Consider the following 21,751-nt stretch of genomic DNA (forward strand, 5'->3'; position numbering starts at 1 on the left):
ACATACCTACCAAACCTCCTCATTGTAATACAACTTACACCCATGGAACACTTATATTTTTGCTATGTATTGTGTTGAGCACTAGAATTGCGCAGCAGATAGCTTTACATCATTATGGTATGATGACAAGCTGTAGATCTTTGTCCCATAACCAGTCTGCAGTCATGTGAAATATAAAGTAGCAAGCACGTACCACACTTACACGTGCAAAATACACACAATTTATTTTTCTCTCCTTTACTTTTATTGTTATCTGTCCCAAACCCTTCGGAGCTTGGCTTCTTGCACTTTATTGTATAAAAAACTAAAATCCTTAAAATGTTGTTTTCTTCTTCTTCAGAGAATCGTAATCATGGAAATAGTTATACGTTCAACCAAGCTCATTCTGCGTAGCTACCTACAGGTATGTAGTAATACTGAATAATGGCAAGTCAGTCTTGTATTGTGAATAAACTTTATTAACATTTGTTGTATAAACAATGTGTATGATTATACATAAACTTCAAATGAGCAGTTGCACATATAGCAACCAAATGGGCAACAATACAACAGCTTTAGAGTAGCGCTGTGAATTTAGATAATGGACAATAAGTGAAACATTTCACTGTAAAGAAAAATACTTCTCTTTTAAGGGACAGTGTACTATAAAATTATGATCCCCTTAATGTATTTCCAATCACTTGTTATACCAGCTACGTAGTAGAAAATGTATGGAAAATTGCTCGTATAGGTTTATGTTTGTATATGAAATGGCTGTTTTTGCTCATTGAAACAATTAACCATTACAATGGGCAGAAAATTGCTGGGAGAACAGATTTCATGATCTTATCACTATCTGTACACACAAATGCTTCTTTATCTTACCTGTGTCTAAGATAACAATTGAAAATGAACATTTTAGTACCTGCCTCTTCCACCCCCACTGGTGGTGTGATTTCCTCTGTTAGATCATGTTTACATAGCTTTCCTGTACTCATTACTGCAGTATTTAAATTTTCCATACAAAATTACAAAGTAAAGGTAAAAGAGAGGTGGTGTTGCGGGGGGGGGGGGGGTGTCAGGGTACTATCCCTCTCTTGCCTAGGCTCCCACAGCTCTTTGGTGGCCTTGTCCACGGCATGCACTGACCCCACCCAAGGACCACCCTGACTCCACCCACAAAATGAATGACCTGCCCACTTACTGCCCAGCCCTGTCCCCTCCCATCACGGACCCACCTGCCATGGAAGCCACAATTAAACATTACATTATTTAGATAGAATGTAAAAATAATGTTATCAAATGTAAGGCTCTTGGTCTGTTTGGTTGAAAGTGTGTTTCTATGAGTGCCCACTGAGCGGGGTTAGGAGCATGCGCAAGTCTTGAGCACTATGTGGAGCAGTGTTTGAAACATTATTATAGACTTAGTACTCAAGACGTGCACATTCCTAAGCTTACTTCAGTTTCCCCTCATGGAAAAGAGCTGTTTCACAAAGGAAACCAAGGTACCTATTCAAAATCAAGCAAACTAGCTGGTTCCCATAAAAATGCACCTAAAATCAGGAGCCAGTATTAAAAATCAAGCACAGTGATAACATTTTGAAGCATTTCTTATGATCTATGAAGCCCTTCACTAGACATGTGCACTTTTCAAGCTTTCTCCAGACATATTGGTTACAAGATTACAAGTGGAACGCCCCTGCTCGAGCATTAAAGGGGCAGTTTACACCAAAATCTTTATTGTTTAAAATGATAATCAGTTCCCCAGTTTTGCATAACCAACATGGTTATATTAATACACTTTTTACCTCTGTGATTACCTTGTATCTAAGCCCCTGCAGACTGCCCCCTTATTTCAGTTCTTTTGACAGACTTGAATTTTAGCCAATCCGTACTGACTCCTAGTAACACCACGGACGTGAGCACAAAGTTATCTATATGGCACACATGAACTAACACCCTCTAGCTGTGAAAACCGTCAAAATGCATTTAGATAAGGTGTCCTTCAAGGGCTTAGAAATTAGCTTATGAGCCTACCCAGTTTTAGCTTTGAACTAAGGATACCAAGAGAACAAAGAAAATTTGATGATTAAATTAAATTGGAAAGTTGTTTAAAATTGAATGCCCTATCTGAATCATGAAAGTTTAATTCTGACTAGACTGTCTCTTTTATTGCACTAGAAGTAAGCTTTTTGTGTGCGTCGGATTGGGCTCGTATTATGAGTTAAAAGTAAACGGTTTCCCTTTCAGTATTTTGATAGTAAGGTTTCTTACTTAAAGGGAACTTTAATATTTTGACGCGATAAGCACAGGACTGAATGTAGATTCCAGCTATTTGTCTCATTACCAAAACTTTATTTAATAACCTAACATCTGTCATTGTCCTGTACACATATGTACATATTAACATCAGTGACTGCCTGTGCATTATGTGTATATGTGATAGACATATAGTATATCTCAGCATACAATTCTCTATTTTAAGATTATCCAGCATGTACCCTGCCAGTATGTTCCTCCCAGCATTTTTCAGCATCAGACTGCTCTTCTATGTACGACCCTCTGCAAACTCTCTCAGCTATCTCTTCCACCTCCTATCCTGCACCCATAGCCCTCCCCCTTCTTTACAGGATATCTACGAACAAATGATATAATTTTAATCAGTATTGCTTCAGATCAGAGTTAGAGAGATAACTCTCGATAGCTTGTCTTTTACTATGTAATGTTAGTCCAATAAAAAAGGTATTACTGCATACTGCAATACTCTTGTTATTTTGATATTCAACTACTGGACTAATACGGCTACTATAGTCTACTTGACCAAGAAAAGCTAAAAATATTTGTTTACAAGCAAATATGCTTTTTTTTTTTGGTTGATTTTCACAAGTAGTGAAAAATATGTGTTGTATTGATGAAAACTGTAAGCAAATATGCTTGAAAATCTACAATGTATAATTTTGGATAAAGCCCCAAGAGACGTAATTTGGATTTTTTTTTTAAATTGTATGTTACATTCTATCGGAATCATGAAAGTTTTATTTTGGCTTACATTTCCTATGAAGAGCAGCATTTTTTTTCCTTACAATAAAACTTTTTTTATTGACTGCTTTGTAGAATTGAATATTATATTTTATTTTATGAATACATATATGCTTCTTGTGTCTTCCTCTGGCTTCTTGTGTTTTCCTCTGGCTGTAATTTTGTTTGATAGACAGCAGATGGCATCATTTCTATATTTTTTCACTAAATGTCTTTTTTGTAGGATCTCCAAGATAAATTAGTCTTTTGTTTAATTTCTTTGGAGTTATTGTCTGTGTGCATTTGTGGTGGTGGTGGTGGGGGGAGAGTGACTCCAGTATTGTGCACTACTTTGTAGGTACTGGACTGATTATATATTATATATGTTTTCGACTTACATCATGTGACCTTGTTGGATAATAGAAGCAGTTTGCAGCATGTATTCATGAGATGTGTGAAAAAGCCCTATTTTGCAGTATATTACTTTTCTTGTCAGGGAGTGGAGATGTCAGCATTGTCCGCTGCAGTAAGTCACTTTCTTAACTGTTTCCTGAGCTCCTACCCAAACCCAGTGGCTCACCTTCCTCCAGATGAGCTGCTGTCTCGAAAACGAAAGGGCAAGAAGAAGCTCCGAACTCTAGAAAATGGAGAAAATACAGCATGGACCAGTATGACACCAGCTGACCTGTGGAAACGGATTCATCAAAAGGCCAAAGAAAGTTTTGACTTTACCCTTCCATGGTAAGATAGAGTGCAAGAAATGAGATATCTAACTTAAAAGATCATTTGTGCTAGAACATCACATTAATATATAGCCACTAATTCAGGTTTAAATGTCTAGTTCTTAAAGGACCACTAAACACAAATTGTAAATCACATGATTTTGAACCTTCATATCTGTGAATAATTTTGCAATGAAAACTGCAGATTTATTTTTTCAGAGTATATTGTTTTTTTTGTTTTGTTTTTTTGTTTTCCCAAGAGTTTTTCTTTATTGAAAAAAACGAAAAGAAAATGTATACTTTGTTACAAAGATAACATTGCTTAATGTGAACAATTGTATTTCAGATACTTTAAAGTTTTATAATTTATACAGAATAAAAATACAAGGTGAAATGAAACATCGTATAAACTGAAACTGTTTGACAATTTTAAGTCAACCGTACATATCGTTTTACATTTTTAAAATCCGCTTAGGTGTTCTAAAATGTTATGTAAAATTTTGTGTTTGATGCCTGGTAAATCCCTAGGTTATGAGTAAGAGTTATACTAGGAGGAAGGTCAGTCTGTTAATGTCGTAGTCAGCGTTGTGTATGGGGTTTAGGCTAGTTAGGGTGTAGATATACTGTTCCCAAGCTAGTTGTATGCCAATAAAGGTATCTTTGTTCTCTGAATCATATGGGCTGTATTGTTCTAGGTTGATAAGTTCAGTGGCTTTTTTCTTCCACCTCTCTAGGGAAGGGTTTTCTTTGGATTTACAGTTTTTTATTAGGGTATATTATTTTATGTGTATTAATTTCACTGATTTCTCTGTCCCCTAGAACAAATGAATCCTTGCTAGCCAATTACAAACTAATATTCAGATATAGCACAAACTCTCTTTGCACATGTGCACTTGAGAGAGATTGGCGGAGCCTGCTATTATCTCTTCCCTTAAAGGGACACTAAACCCAAATGTTTTCTTTTGTGATTCAGATAGAGCATGAAATTTTAAGCACCTTTCTAATTTACTCCTATTATCAAATTTTCTTCATTCTCTTGGTATCCTTATTTGAAATGCAAGAATGTAAGTTTAGATGCCGGCCCATTTTTGGTAAGCAACCTGGGTTGTTCTTGCTGATTGGTGTATAAATTCATCCACCAATAAAAAAAAAGCTGTCCAGAGTTCTGAACTAATAAAAAAGCTTAGATGCCTTCTTTTTCAAACAAAGATAGCAAAAAATTGATAATAGGAGTAAATTAGAAAGTTGCTTAAAATTGCATGCTCTATCTGAATCATGAAAGAAAAACATTGGGTTCAGTGTCCCTTTAAGGTTGTTTAGCACTGATTAAACTTAGTTATTATTGCAAAGAATGATTCTCCTATCATGATTGTTGATGCAATACTGATAATCCACCATTTATAAACATGTGACTGCTTAGAATCTTAGTGGGGAGGGTGAAGTAAACAAAAGCTTGCATAAATTGCCTAAAAGTATTAACCCAAACCTCCCTGGGAGAAAGTAAAACAAGCACATTTTTTAGATGTATTTTACAGCGAAAGGTAGCAAAATAACTAATGAATGTATATTGCAATAATGTTTCACTTGCAATAATGAAACATTTTATGCATTGTTGAAAAGTCAAGTTTAAAGGGACACTGAACCCAAATTATTTCTTATTTCTAATTTACTCCTATTATCAATGTTTCTTCGTTCTCTTGCTATACTTATTTAAAAAAGAAGGCATCTAAGCTTTTATCTTGGTTCAGAACTCTGGAAAGCAGTTTTTGATTGGTGGATGAATTTATCCACCAATCACTAAGGACAACCTAGGTTGTTCACCAAAAATGGGGCTGGCATCTAAACTTACATTCTTGCATTTCAAATTAAGATTCCAAGAGAATAAAGAACATTTGATAATAGTAAATTAGAAAATTGCTTAAAATGTTATGTTTCTATCCGAATCACGAAAGAAAAAATGTGGGTTCAGTGTCCCTTTAATAGTCTTTAAGGGAGCCATCAAACACATTAAAAAGGCTGACTGTAAGTGTAAAGCAAAATTCTGAAGCCTTTTACATATCTCAGTTCTTTAGATGCTTGTAATAGTCATGTTTTTTACATTTAAAGGCACGGTGTACTGTAAAATTGTTTTTTTTTTTTTGTTAATGTGTTTCCAATTATTTGTTTATACCAGCTGAAGAGTTTAAAATGTATGAAAAATTGCTCCTTTAGGTATATTTATGTCTATGAAATAACTGTTTCTGCTAAATGAAACCACAACCCAATACAGTGGATTGATCTTGTAGGAAGAAAAGGCTTCACTAATTATTTACACCTTATCATCTTTATTACTGTATTTACAGAGAGCAATGGAAAATCAACATTTTAGTATCTCTCTGTCACAGACCGCCACTAGGCGCATTATTTTATCTAAACCTTCCTGTTTACATGGTGTTTTATGTAACCAGTAATGTTTAGTATAGGTGTGGATACAATAGGCAAAATCAGCTATTTCCAATGAGTAAATGAAATGTAAGGAGCTATTTGTAGACAATTTTAATACACTCCAGTAGTAAAAATGGATAATTTGAAACACATTAATATTAGAGTATACTGTTCCTATAAGGGAGATAGAAGTCAGTAGAATGCTGGCCTGTACAACCCCAGCATATGTTTGTAAAAAAAAAGGTTTAAATGCAAAGTGCATTAAAGGGATATGAAACCCCAAATTGTTCTTTCATGATTCAGATAGAACATGTGATTTTAAACAACTTTCTAATTTACTTCTATTAACAAATTTGCTTTGTTCTTTTGGTATCTGTTGTTGAAAAGTATGGACGTAGGCTTAGGAGCTGGCCCATTTCTGGAGCACTATTTGGCGGCAGTTTTGCAAGAATGTTATGCATTTGCAAGAGCACTAAATTGCAGCACTATTTCCTGCCAAGTAGTGTTCCAGATGCCTACGTAGGTATCTCTTCATCACATAATATCATGGGAATGAAGCAAATTTGATAAAAGAAGTTTTATAAATTATATGCTCTGTCTGAACCACAAAAGGAAATTTTCATATCCCTTTAAAAAAATCACCATTATCACCACCTGGACACTGATTTGTAGGCATGCGCCATGCACAGACTATGAACTATACTTTCCAATAACCCCAGAGAACTGCAATGAGCTCATGTGTGTGATGCTGATGTTAGTGTTAAAAAAGTGATTGTGCAGAGTCATGAAAATCAAAATTAAACTTTCATTGCTTTAATAGCGTATGTCAATTTACAATGTTTTAATTTATTCCTATTATTAGATGTACTTCTTTGTACTGCTTTGGAAAAGCATACCTAGGTAGGCTCAAGAGCAGCAATGAACTACTGGGAGCTAGCTGCTGATTGATGGCTACACACATATGCCTTTTTGTAATTTGCTCACCAGATGTGTTGAGTGAGATCTCAAGTGCATTGCTGCTTTGCAGAGTGTACATGCAAAGTTCTGTGCAAGCAACAGTGTAATATTAAAATGCTGTAACATATTTGAGCATTTTCTTTTTACACACTTGTTTGTCCCTTTTAATGTGACTTGTATTTTTCAGACTGTTTATAATCTTTTTAAGTAGTTAAAGGGACATAATACTCGTATGCTAAATCACTTGAAACTGATGCAGTATAACTGTAAAAAGCTGAAAATATCACCTGAACATCTCTATGTAAAAAAGGAAGATATTTTACCTCAAAATGTCTTCAGCTCACCAGAGTAAGTGCTGTGTAAACAGTTATACTTCAGCTGCTGTCCAGCTTCAAGTTGAACAAAAAAAGAAAAAGAAAAAAGCCAATTAGCATCAGCAGTACTGAGGTAATGCTTTGCCTTTGCTGTGATCTCATGACATTTCATAGTAAACGTACACTGAATAGGAAAATATTGCAAGTCCTAGGACAAGCATCCTGACTTGCTGCTTAAAGTCTCTTTTCAGTGGGCTTTGAAATACTTATGTAATTTAAGGTAAAATATCTTATTTTTTTGCCTGTTTTACTAAAAATGTTGTATATAAAGAAATATACTTAAAGTAGATATAATTTAAAGAGAAGAACTTTTGTATTTATTTAGGACAGTAGTTTGTCCAATTAGACTGCGTCTATGAGGCCAATTTAACAAATGTCTTGCGGACCTGATCCGCACTGTCGGATCAGGTCCGCAAGACAGGTGGATATTTTCTAGTCAGCTTTTTACAGTTATGCTGCATCACTTTCATATGCTTAAACATTTGGGTATCTTGTCCCTTTAAGAAAATTAATAATTACATAAATCTTTCTGTTGTATGTCTTTTTACTGAGTTAAACTTTTCCTATATCTTGTTTTATCTCATTGCCCATCCCCCTATTTAATTCACTGTCCTGTATTTTAGTGATTCAGTGGAGCAGTTTGTTGAGAAGTTTAATCTACAAAAAGTGACCCTTCTTCGGGAGTTCTGTACTAAAGCAGGAGTCCAGGTACTTTGGACCTAGAAATCTCAGATATAGTCAATGAAATTAATTCTTCATAATGGCCATAAGGGCCGGTGGGTGCTACAATATAGGCAGACTAGACGACAGCCTAAGGATGCCCATGCAGGGGGGGTGGGGTGTAAATTTTGTGCATGACATAATTTATTTATTTTTTTAGTGTATATTTTTACTTTTTCTTTTTTTTTTTGTTCATAGTAGTGACTATATGTGGTGGCATAATGGGAGGCAGAGAGTGCAGGTCAGCCAGAACAGGTGGAAGAATCTGGCTGAAATATCTCACTGCCCTGCTCTATCTGCAAAACTTAAGCTGCCTTCATAAAAGTTGGTGGAGCTGGTGCAGCAGTGGGACTCTCCTCTAACCACAACCTAATGGGTGTTGCTGGGACTGATTGGCACTCGTAGAAGCACTGACAATCCTCCAGCTTTTGATATACTGCAAGACATCAGTGCACTATGTCTGATTGATGGAATATATATATATATATATATATATATATATATATAATATTATATATATATATATATATATACTATATATATATATATATATCTATATATTTATTAGGGCTGGGCGATATGGGCAAAAATGAAAATCACGATTTTGGATCCAAAAGATTTTAATTGAGATTTCTTAAAAATGACTAACACCTTAATTTTTCAATATTTTTTTTATTTAACACTACAGAATCTTAATGTATATGTATCTTAGTATCAAATACACTCTGGGAGCATAAAAATACAAACCACAAAATAGTTAAAATAAAATTAGTTGCCTGTGCTGTGGTTACATAGTGCAGTAAAGGTAGTACAATGCACACACACAATTGACCCAGACAGGGAATGTAATCAACGCTATGTGTCACAGAAGTTAATAAAAAAAAGGCATTTTAAAGTTTTTGTACATTGCTCACTTTATTGTTCACAACTTTGAGCGCATGTCCCACCGCTTGACCACCGCCACACCACTCCCAGATGAAGGCCGGTTGCTCCCAAACACTATGCAATCTCTGCAATAATGGCGGTTTCGCGGGCATTCTCAGGTCCGTCCACGGCCGCACACTGGTCCAGTGTCCACCTCTCATCCTCCCTCTCCGCCTCAGTTTTTTCATGTTTTTATATTAATGTAATTTCAATGACTTGTTCTACCAGCTGCAGAGTATAAAATATTTGAGAAATTGCATTTTCAGCTTTATTTGTGTATATGAAGTAGCTGGTTTTGTGTTTTTAAACCACAGCCTATTACAATGGGTTGAGCTTCAGGTAATATCGTATCTTATTATATTTTCACACTTGCTTCCTTATTTTATATTTGTCTGGAAAACTAAAGCTCGATACATAGAGAGAACAATAGAAAATTATTATTTTATAAGGCACCCGACTTGGAGTGTCATTTCTTCTGCTGGTTGTATTTACTTAGGCTATTCAATAGCCGAGACTCCAGTACCAAAACTTTCAGTATAGGTTGGGATACCACAAGCTACATCGGCTATTTTAAAGGCCAAAATAGGGGTAAAGGAGCTACTTATAAACAATTTGATACACTCCAGCAGGTAAAATGGATCATTGGGGACAATTTAAATGGGAGAATATTTTGGGGTGAACTGTCACTTTAATCAGCCAGTCAGGATTCTTGTCTCGGGACATGCCAGAGCATTCCTACTACATAATTCATAGAAAGTAACTAAAATATTGTTTAGTGCGATTTTAAATTAAAAGTGGAATTCTAAGCATTTTTTGTTTTTTGATCTTAATGACTTTTTCCGTTTCCTCTAGGTTCTCCTGCGTGAATATAACTTTGAAAGCCGTCATAAACCAGCGATGACAGAAGAGGACATTCTGAACATGTTCCCAGTAGTCAAACATATAAATATTAAAGCAAAGGAAGCAAATCAACTGCTTGCTAAAGCTCAAGTCATTATCCAGCAGGGTAGGCGCCTGTTAGAAAATATTCTATATATTGTATTGGGGTAAATAATGTAATAGGCATTTTGCTAAATTGATGCTCAGTTATGTATCAAGTGTCAACTCTGGCTCATACTGCTTATATGAAACATATTCAGCTGCTTTACCTTGTCAAAAACAGATTTACAAACAATAAGTTGACAGAAAAAAAGAAGGAAATACATGTCCAAAAAAAATAAAAAATGAAGGGACAGTAAAGTTAAAACTAAACTTTCAGGATTCAGAGCATGCAATTTAAAAAAACTAATTTCTCAATTTACTTCCATTATTAAAATGTCCTCTATGTTTTTATGTGCACATGCTCCTAGTGAGCACTTGCAAGAGTTGGCAGTATATACGTATATGCATTTTGTGATTGGTCGATGGCTGTCACATGATACAGGGAGCAGAGAAAAATGAAATTAATTGAGCACTTTGTCAAAAAAACAACTACTACTCATTTAAAATTTGGACTAATGGGTCTATTTCTAAAGTTCCGAATGGAGCTTGATGCCTTATATTTTTGGCAAGCCTTCAGGCTCGCCAGAAACACAAGGTCTAAAGGACCGCTGCTGCATAACCTGTCCGCCTGCTCTGAGGCGGCGGACAAACATCGTCGAAAATCAACCCGATCCAATACGATCGGGTTGATTGACACCTCCTGCTGGCGGCTGATTGCACCGAATCTGCAGGGGGGCAGCGTTGCACCAGCAGTTCACAAGAACTGCTGGTGCAATGATAAATGCAGACAGCGTATGCTGTCAGCATTTATCAATGTGCGGCGGACATGGTTCCCTATAGTGGATCATGTCCGTCCGCACAATGATAAATGGACCCCTCAAGGTTATTGTATTATCTTTTTATGTATGTACTTGTTGATTACGTAGATCTACTGTATTTAATTGTCCTTTAAAAACTTGGTTTTATACTAACTGCTTTATTAAAGAAAAAATTAAATGTATTTTTCTTTGTTTTAGCTGAAAGAGAAGAATTTAAAATATTTTGTGTTCACTTATAAAGTTTTTGTAGTCTTTGCTTATTAATGACTGGGGCTTCTACCCCCACAGTGCATAAATGCACAAATATGAAGTTCCTGTTAGTTTAATATCATTGTAAACCAAGATAATAAATCTTTTTTTAAAACATTACCCTGCTTATGTGTGTGTGTGGGTGTGTTTGTGTGTATATATAGATATATATATTACAGTGGGGCAAAAAAGTATTTAATCAGCCACCAATTGTGCAAGTTCTCCCACTTAAGAAGATGAGAGAGGCCTGTAATTTTCATCATAGGTATACCTCAACTATGAGAGACAAAATGTGGAAACAAATCCAGACAATCACATTGTCTGATTTGGAAAGAATTTATTGCAAATTATGGTGGAAAATAAGTATTTGGTCAATATCAAAAGTTCATCTCAATACTTTGTTATATATACTTGTTGGCAATTGACAGAGGTCAAATGTTTTCTGTAAGTCTTCACAAGGTTGTCACACACTGTTGCTGGTATGTTGGCCCATTCCTGCATGCAGAATCTCCTCTAGAGCAGTTATGTTTTGGGGCTGTCGCTGGGCAACATGGACTTTCAACTCCCTCCAAAGGTTTTCTATGGGGTTGAGATCTGGAGACTGGCTAGGCCACTCCAAGACCTTGAAATGCTTCTTACAAAGCCACTCCTTCATTGCCCGGGTGGTGTGCTTGAGATCATTGTCATGCTGAAAGACCCAGCCATGTTTTATCTTCAATGCCTTGCTGATGGAAGGAGGTTTGCACTCAAAATCTCACGATACATGGCCCCATTCATTCTTTCATGTACACGGATCAGTCGTTCCTGTTCCCTTTGCAGAGAAACAGCCCCAAAGCATGATGTTGCCACCCCCATCGCTTCACAGTAGGTATGGGTTCTTTGGTTGCAACTCTCTCCTCCAAACACGACGAGTTGTGTTTTCTACCAAACAGTTTTTACTCTTGGTTTTCATCTGACCATATGACATTCTCCAATCCACTTCTGGATCATCCAAATGCTCTCTAGCATACTTCAGGACGGGACCGGACATGTACTGCTTAAGCAGGGGGGGACCCGTCTGGCACTGCAGGATCTGAGTCCCTGGCGGCGTAGTGTGTTACTGATAGGTAGCCTTTGTTACGTTGGTCCCAGCTCTCTGCAGGTCATTCACTAGGTCCCCCCGTGTGGTTCTGGGATGTTTGCGCACCGTTCTTGTATCATTTTGACCCCACAGGGTGAGATCTTGAGTGGAGCCCCAGATCGAGGGAGATTATCAGTGGTCTTTGTATGTCTTCCATTTTCTAATTATTGCTCCCACAGTTGATTTCTTCACAGCAAGCTGCTTGCCTATTGCAGATTCAGTCTTCCAGGCCTGGTGCAGGTCTACAATTTTGTTTCTGGTGTCCTTCGACAGCTCTTTGGTCTTCACCATAGTGAAGTTTGGAGTGTGACTGTTGAGGTTGTGGACAGGTGTCTTTTATACTGATAACTATAATACAGGTAATGAGTGGAGGACAGAGGAGCCTCTTAAAGAGAGAAGATACAGGTCTGTGAGAGCCAGAAATCTTGCGTGTTTGTAGGTGACCAAATACTTATTTTCCACCATAATATGCAAATAAATTCTTTCCAAATCAGACAATGTGATTGTCTGGATTTGTGTTCCACATTTTGTCTCTCATAGTTTGAGGTATACCTATGATGAAAATTACAGGCCTCTCTCATCTTCTTAAGTGGGAGAACTTGCACATTGGTGGCTGACTAAATACTTTTTTGCCCCACTGTGTGTGTATATATATATATATATATAGTATATATATATATATACACGTGTGGTGTGTATATATATATATATATATATATATATATATATATATATATATATATATATATATAGATATATATAAAAAGATTATCACATTCCACAAAAACCTATAGAGGTACATATATAGCGCATACCAAATTAAACAACTTTCCATTTTAACTTCTTTTTTTCCAATTTGCTTGATTCTCTTGGTATCCTTTGTTGAAGGAGCAGCAATGCACTACCAGGAGCTAGCTAAACACATCTGATGAAGCAAGGGGGCATATATGTTGAGCCACCAATTAGCAGCTAGCTCTCAGTAGTGAATTGCTGCTCCTGAGCCTATGCCAAATTCTTTTTTTTTTTGCATGTGTCTGTTAGAAAAACAATAAAAGTTGAAATGAAAGAATGTTTACTTGTATCTTTCAGGTTTGTTTTAAAGAAGCAGTTAGTTCTGTTAAACGAGGGCACTGGCCCAGTTCAATAGTGTATACGGTGCTATACATCCAGAGATTACAGGGTGTCTACGATTGCCTGGCCAGAATCAAGTTTATTTTTGGGAGACTTTGCCGAAGTAAGCAACTTTTGCCAAAAACCAACAAAAAGGGAAGCACAAATTATACATTAATAAAAACTTAGAAAACCCAGGGCACTAGAATATTATCTGTGTCATCAGTAAGTTCATCCTTACTTAGAGGTCACAATCCTCTTTAACCAAAAATGCCAAAATATTAATCTGAATCTTTACTCACCATAGATATAACACAATAGCAACTACTATTAACACCAAAACACCATTCTTGCTGTAATACTAGTGTCTGCAATGATCTGATAACTGGTAATAGCAAAGCTGAGATACAGTGTTAATAGCACTAAAGGACATTCACATTGCAAGAAAAAAATTAGAAGTGTGCAGCACTGAATAATTTGTTTCAGGCAAATCATTCAGAAAAATGAGTTTTTCAGTATATTTTTGTGCTGCACTATTTGTACTGAATACTGAATATTTTACCTGTACCAAACAGGGTGAGCTGCGCTAATTCTCATCTTCTTCACAGACTGCCAAGGCTGCACTAAAGGACAAGGGATCCGCTGCAACGAATTTACCTGTAGTGTACTGGAAAGCTGGGCTAATTAGGAGCATTTAGCGCAGCCCTGGAGTCTATGAAGAAAATTAGCCCGGCTCCTCAGGACACTACCGGTATTAATACACATAATTTAAAGAATAATGAATATATTCGTGAATTATATTCATTATTCTTTAAAGTATTTAGTCCATTTAGGTGGTAAAGTTTGGAAACTGGTGGTAAAAATATTTATCTCTATTAAAGTCAATGGAGAATTGTTATGTTACCACCAGATTTCCAAACTTTACCCTCTCAATGTAAACTTGCCCTTATCGGCTATTCACTTTCAAAACGGGGGTGTCTGCAGTTTTGTTACGAAACAAATGTGCATTCCTAAAAAAAAATATATAGCGGACACATGGGTGCCCCATACAAATAACACTACCACTATCAGCTTTAAATGGAATAGTGCATCAGAAGCATGGTTCCTAACTAAACCAGAATCAAACTACTCGCTCTGTTGTCACAACTGACCTCTTTCAGATAATTAGACAACATTATTACTTATTATCTCTACATAACCTACAACTGATTATAAAACACTTTTCCTGGCAGTGAAATGGATGCAATGCTGTCCATATAATATCTGTTTATGCTTAAATATCCTTTAATTGGACAAAGCCATCAAATGTATAATATTCTCTAATACTGTCTAGATCTGGTTACAAACATATTTCCATCCCTGTACCTTGCAACAGTAAGCAGTACAGCTGAGCAATACTGTTTACATTATGCCTTCTGAACTCATTTTCATATTATTCTATTTGCAGGCACTGGATAACCAGCAGAAAGCTGTGATAATGACTGAGAGGACACATGGATATGACAATTTCAATGCTATTCAGGATTATGTATGTATCTCATGTATACAATATATCATAAATGCATATCTAGCTCTGTTACTAACGTAATAATTAAAAAAAAAGGTTCAAACTATCTAAACAATTCCACTTTAGAGGAAACTGCTTTATTAACAAAAAAGCAAAATCGAAGAATACAAGGACAAGTCTTTTGAATGGACTGTTAAATGCATTAGAAAAGTGATGTAATTAATTATTGGATGAACTACATAGTAAAAAAAATAAATGTATATGTCTAATATATAAAAGTAGATAGAAAAAATCTGAATTTTTTTTCTGTATATATTTTTTTTTTTAATAGTAATTGTTTAACTTACTCTTACTATTGTCATGTATTGAAATTCATTAGAGTTTCAGTTCTCCGATCACTGCAAGCTGCAGGATTTTGTAATCTTAATACATTAAAGGAACAGTATACTATAAAATTGCTTTTCCCTTAATGTGTTTCCAATTACTTTTTTTACCCGCTGCAGAGTATAAAATTTTATGAAATTTGCTTTTTAAGGCGTATTTCTGTATATGAATTAGCTGATTTTGTGTTTTAAAAGCCACAACCTAATAAAATAGGTGAGCTTGTAGGTATAATCAGATCTCATTACTTTTTCACATTGTGTAAATATACCTGCTTCTTTATCTTTATATAGTCCATAAACCAATCACCAATACTTGTAGAGAACAATGGTAAAATTAACATTTTATTACCTTATCTCTTCTATAACCCCCTGGGAGTGTAATTTCTTCTGCTGGCTGTGTGGCCAAAATAAACTAATTCAAATGCCAATATAAGGTTAAATGGAAATACTTTGTAAACAATATAATACACTCCAACAGGATAAAGTGGAGGGTTGGGAACAAATTAAAGGGGAGAGACATTTTTGAGTAAACTGTCCCTTTAACTTACCCCTAATTATTGGAATAAAGACTCTGTAAGACCATGTCATGGTCAAGCAAAATGCTATTCAAACATATTCAAAATGTAAAATGAGTTATAAGATGCATAACTGTGTACAACTGATACTGTGATATTAAATGCTCAGCCTGACTTATAAGGAAAAGTCCCTCCACTCCGTTGGGTGGAAGAGATAAACCTCTACAAGCCTTGCAAAGAAAAATTATATTTATGTAACTGAGGAACATCTGTTTTATCACAATAAAAAAGTACAATGAATTCAGAGATACTCAATGCTAGTCTCCCTCAGATTATTAATGCCACTGTACTTGAGATTGAGACATGCAATGTAACCTAAGTGTACTTGCAGATATGATAATGATTTTGCTTGCGTTCATTAGGTTCTCCTTGCACATTACTGCTTTGTCAGTGACAGCTGCCTGTTGCTCTGAAGCTGTTATATCGAGCTCGCTACTTAATGCTTCTCGTTGGCAGGGGAAGATCACCCCTTCTATGGCTACCTTGGATGTAAGTGAGAGATTTGTTAGAGATATATGAGGGGATTATTTGTTCTATTATCAAATGTAAAACAAAGATGTTACAGAATGCTTATGTACTGTGCTGGATATTTCATATTTGTCTTATTGGATATAACACAAGACAGGATGCAAATATAGAAAACAATAAAGACAGTGGTTCAGTATTAAGGAACCAGAAGAAATGAGTTACGATGATGCGTATTTCTGCCAGACATAGCAGAATAATAATAGGTTATGATTAGTAGTCATTGTCATAAGTCTTTACAAGTGTGAAAGAAAGGCAGAATAGCAAACATAAAGACAATTTATTGCCTAACATAAGAGATCTGCTCTGGTTATATGTCGGACAGAACCAACAAAATGCCAATCACTATTTGATTCATAAATACTGTATTTCCTCAAAAACATGGAAGTTATCTGGCTGACAAAAGTTAATAATCTTCAGTGGGTGGCGCCCTTAAATAATTTAGCATTAGTGTGAAATCTACAGTTATACTTACACTTTGCACCAGGGGTTAACAAAATTATAGTCACTTGACTGGGTGCTATATGTATATGTATATAGTATATATATATAATATATACTATATATATATATATTTATATATATATATATATATAATAATGAATATCAATATCATTTAATTCTATAACATCTTTACTTCTAATGTCCATGAGTTATTGTTTACTGGTACCTGCATAAAACATAATTTATGTAAGAACTTACCTGATAATTCATTTCTTTCATATTAGCAAGAGTCCATGAGCTTAGTGACTTATGGGATATACATTTCTACCAGGAGGGGCAAAGTTTCCCAAACCTCAAAATGCCTATAAAATACACCCCTCACCACACCCACAAATCAGTTTAACGTATAGCCAAGAAAGTGGGGGTGATAAGCAAAAAAGTGCGAAAGCTATAAAGAATAATTGTGCTTTATACAAAAAAAATCTTAACACCACAAAAGGGTGGGCCTCATGGACTCTTTGCTAATATGAAAGAAATGAATTTATCAGGTAAGTTCTTACATAAATTATGTTTTCTTTCATGTAATTAGCAAGAGGTCCATGAGCTAGTGACGTATGGGATAATGACTACCCAAGATGTGGATCTTCCACGCAAGAGTCACTAGAGAGGGAGGGGATAAAATAAAGACAGCCAATTCCGCAGAAAATAATCCACACCCAAAAATAAGTTTAAATCTTATAATGAAAAAAACAAACTGAAATTATAAGCAGAAGAATCAAACTGAAACAGCTGCCTGAAGTATTTTCTACCAAAAACTGCTCAGAAGAAGAAAACACATCAAAATGGTAGAATTTAGTAAAAGTATGCAAAGAAGACCAAGTGGCTGCTTTGCAAAATCTGATCAACTGAAGCTTCATTCCTATACGCCCGAGGAAGTAGAAACTGACCTAGTAGAATGACTGTAATCCTTTGAGGGGGAGTTTTTACCTCCCGTACTCGCCATAGGCATGATGAAACAAAGATTTTAACCAAGATGCCAAAGAAATGGCAGAAGCCTTCTGACCTTTCCTAGAGAACCGGAAAAGATAACAAATAGACTAGAAGTCTTTCGGAAATCCTTAGTAGCTTCAACATAATATTTCAAAGCTCTAACTACATCCAAAGAATGCAATATCTCTCTTAGAAATCTTAGGATTAGGACACAATGAGAGGAACCACAAATTCTCTACTAATGTTTGGTTAGAATTCACAACCTTAGGTAAAATTTAAAAGAAGTTCGCAACACCGCCTTATCCTGATGAAAAATCAAGAAAAGGAGACTCACAAGAAAGAGCAGATAATTCAGAAACTCTTCTAGCAGAAGAGATGGCCAAAAGAAACAAAACATTCCAAGAAAGTAATTTAAATGTCCAGCGAATGCATAGGTTCAAACGGAGGAGCTTGAAGAGCCCCCCAGAACCAAATTCAACTCAAGGAGGAGAGATTGACTTAATAACAGGGTTTCATACGAGCCAAAGCTTGTACAAAAAACAATGAATACTCAGGATGAGCTAGCAATCTTTCTGTGAAAAAGAAACAGAAAGAGCAGAGATTTGACCTTACAAGGAACTTGCAGACAAACCTTATCCAAACCATCCTGAAGAAACTGTAAAATTCTAGGAATTCTAAAAGAATGCCAAGAAAAATGATGAGAAAAACACCAAGAAATGAAAATCTTCCAGACTCGATAATATATCTTCCTAGATACAGTTTTACGAGCCTGTAACAGAGTATTAATCACAGAGTCAGAGAAACCCCTATGATTGAGAATCAAGCGTTCAATCTCCATACCTTCAAATTTAAGGATTTGAGAACCTGATGGAAAAAAGGACCTTGCGATAGAAGGTCTGGTCTTAACGGAAGAGTCCACGGTTGGCAAGTGGCCATCCGGACAAGATCCGCATACCAAAACCTGTGAGGCCATGCTGGAGCCACCAGCAGAATAAACGAACGTTCCTTTAAAATCTTGGAAAAAGAACTATAGGCGGAAAGATATAAGCAGGATGATACTTCCAAGGAAGTGACAATGCATCCACTGCTTCCGCCTGAGGATCCCTGGATCTGGACAGATACCTGGGAAGCTTCTTGTTTAGATGAGAAGCCATCAGATCTATTTCTGGAAGTCCCCATATTTGAACAATCTGAAGAAATACCTCTGGGTGAAGAAACCATTCGCCCGGATGTAGTGTTTGGCGACTGAGATAATCCGCTTCCCAATTGAGTCTATACCTGGGATTTGAACCGCAGAAAATTAGACAGGAGCTGGATTCCGCCCATACAAGTATTCGAGAGACTTCTTTCATAGCCAGAGGACTGTGAGTTCCTCCTTGATGATTGACATATGCCACGGTTGTGACATCGTCCGTCTAGAAACAAATGAACGACTCTCTCTTTAGAAGAGGCCACGACTGAAGAGCTCTGAAAATTGCATGGAGTTCCAAAAAATGTTGATTGGTAATCTCGCCTCCTGAGATTCCCAAACCCCTTGTGCTGTCAGAAACCCCCATACAGCTCCCCAACCTGTCAGATTTGCATCTGTTGACATCACAGTCTAGGTTGGAGGAACAAAAAGAAGCTCCCTGAACTAAACGATGGTGATCTGTCCACCACGCCAGAGAGCGTCAAACAATCGGTTTTAAAGATATTAATTGAGATATCTTTGTATAATCCCTGCACCACTGGTTCAGCATACAGAGCTGAAGAGGTTGCATGTGAAAACGAGCAAAGGGAATCGCGTCCAATGCAGCAGTCATAAGACCTAGAATTTCCATGCATAAGGCTACCGAAGGGAATGATTGAGACTGAAGGTTTCGATAAGCTGAAATCAATTTCAGACGCCTCTTGTCCGTCAGAGACAGAATCAAGAACACTGAATCTATCAGGAAACCTAAAAAGGTTACCCTTGTCTGAGGAATCAAACGAACTTTTTGGTAAATTGATCCTCCAACCATGTTCTTGAAGAAACAACACTTATAAAAGACTGGAAAGGTTCTTTCTAGAGAAAATGAGCAAAGGGAATTGAATCCAATGCTGTGGCCATAAGACCTAAAACTTCTATGCATATATAGCAACTGAAGGGAAATAATAGAGACTAAAGGTACCGATAGACGGAACCCAATAACATTATCCCTTGTCTGATAGAGACAAGGACAGTGACACAAACTATCTGGGAAACCTAAAAAAGGTGACCCTTGTGTGAGGAATCAAGAGCTTTAGAAAAGAAGATCCTCTAACAATGTCCTGAAGAGTAAGTGAATCATATGAGATTCCGCATCCTCAGAAAAATAATCTGAATGAAAACAGAAAAATGAAAATATGCATTTATTGTATCTAATGAAAACAAATAATGCTATCAAAGACCATAAAAAGGCAAAATAGTTGAATAAAACTCCAAAACCCGGTTCCTCAAAAGAAACTGGAAGAAATACCCCAGAAGATTCCAGGTCTGAGCAGCGCTTGAACCCCATGGGTGCCCAGCTATGCTTCAACAGTACCCCAAAATATATAGGACAGAAACACAGTTAAAGAAAGTGTTAGCCTTGCTGGAATAAAATCAAAGAAATTTGGGACAAAATAAATTTCAAATAAGCCTTAACCTGCCCCTTACCAGCCAAGCTGGAATACGGCACGTACATCGCAAAATTAGGGAGCTGATTTCGAACTCCAATTATAGACCTGTTTACTTGGGAAAGAACTCAGGAATTTGTTCCTTAATAAGAACAACCAAACTAGTATAAGCTTAAAGTTTTAGTCTTAGAACTCAACCTTGAAGCCCAGAGTAACAGTTACGAATTGAATCCAATTATAAAACAAATAATTGATTATCTTAGAACAAAGGAAATATGGATTTTTTTTTTTTAAATCACAAAATTCTTCTAGCTAAAAAAGCTAAAGACATAGATTAACCCTCATTTGCGAAAATATTCAATAAAATGAAGACACAAATGAAATTATTAGCATGATAGTCCAGTTTAAAAGGACCAGCCAATACAGTGGACTTGCATAATCAATAAATGCAAAACAACAAGACAAATGCAACAGCACCTAGTCTAGTAAATGTTGTTCTTTTATCAATGCTAAAATAAATCATAATCTGATACTTGATCTTAAAGTAAACAGAGAAAATGAAGCAATTGCAATATCCAAATAAATCACAGGACCAAGAAAAGTACCTGAAACTAAATAATTTTCCATAAATAAGTTACAACTATCTAAAGGAAAATAAATACTATTTTGCTATAGAAACAATAGCATAATTAGTAGAATTAGAGATAGCCCCAATAAATTGGAGAACCCTCCAAATTGAGTTTAACTGCTGGCAAAGAATATAGTTTTAAAAACCTTTGAAGAAGGAATAAAAGAAAATTCTCAGTCCTTATTCCATTCCCTAGTATAGGGAATTGGAAAGAAAACCTCTAAAGAAATAAATAGGCAGAAATAATTGTCCAGCTAGTCTTAAAGAACTAGTTACCTTAATATCCAAAATAATCACAACCTTTTCAACAAAGAACAAATGTACTTTAATAATTGAAAAATATAAGAAAAGTAGATTTGTTTAGTGTCAATATCTGATGAAGAAAATTTCTGAAAAAAACATCATCAGAGAAGGATAAATCAGTATGTTGTTGGTCATTTGAAAACTTCAATAATTAAAAAAGAAGTGAAAAAGACCTAAAAATGTTATTAGAAGGCACGAAGTCAGACAAAGCCTTTAACATAGAATCAGAAAAATATTTCTTATAAGTCTTCTAAATATTTCTTGTAATAAAAGAAAATATATAAAAGCATAAATACTAATGGATTCCGCATGTAAAAGTATAACATAATAACTTATTTACAAACCATAGCTAAAGATAAACATTTATAACATTTAAAATAAATG

General features: G+C 35.8%; 1 pseudogene; it reads left to right on the top strand.

The window, feature by feature from the left end:
* The window catches only part of LOC128649050 (clustered mitochondria protein homolog), a 103,294-nt pseudogene that overhangs the window by 69,098 nt on the left and 12,445 nt on the right, over positions 1–21,751 (top strand).

Source organism: Bombina bombina, chromosome 2 (assembly GCF_027579735.1).
Source record: "Bombina bombina isolate aBomBom1 chromosome 2, aBomBom1.pri, whole genome shotgun sequence".
Taxonomy (NCBI): domain Eukaryota; kingdom Metazoa; phylum Chordata; class Amphibia; order Anura; family Bombinatoridae; genus Bombina; species Bombina bombina.